Source organism: Aegilops tauschii, unplaced genomic scaffold, assembly GCF_002575655.3.
Source record: "Aegilops tauschii subsp. strangulata cultivar AL8/78 unplaced genomic scaffold, Aet v6.0 ptg000318l_obj, whole genome shotgun sequence".
In the NCBI taxonomy this organism is placed as follows: domain Eukaryota; kingdom Viridiplantae; phylum Streptophyta; class Magnoliopsida; order Poales; family Poaceae; genus Aegilops; species Aegilops tauschii.
Window position 1 is genome coordinate 14,508 of NW_027332571.1, and position 493 is coordinate 15,000.

Sequence of the window (493 nt, forward strand, 5' to 3'; positions counted from 1 at the left end):
CCCTGAAAGGAGAAGAAAGGCTGAAATGCCAACGGACCTCTGTCTATTCTCTAATTCACCCGATCCGATAGTACCCGTTTTTGGAACGTCCAGTGCCAAAGTCACTGAATGGGTAAGTCACCAATCCAATCCCTTTGACAAATCGGATGTCATATTAGATATCATATTCTATATATATAGAAATATCATAGATAGAATAGACATATAGAATTTTTGGTCGGCAAATTCGAAGGAATCATTGAGTGAAAAAGGAGCAAAGAATGACAAAAGACGAGACTCTACTAGTCTTCACTCTTGTGGTTTCCTCTTCCTCGGTTTCTGTTTTCTTATTCGGGATCTTGCTTTTCATGGTTCTCATCTCTGCAACTCGCGATTTTCGCGAGAGAACCAAATCCAAGTTGGTGAAGATCATGATTTGGGCTGGCACGGGGATCGTTTGATCGATTTCCTTGATTTGATCGCTACTTAATGGGCGTGCGCTCAAAGGATACAA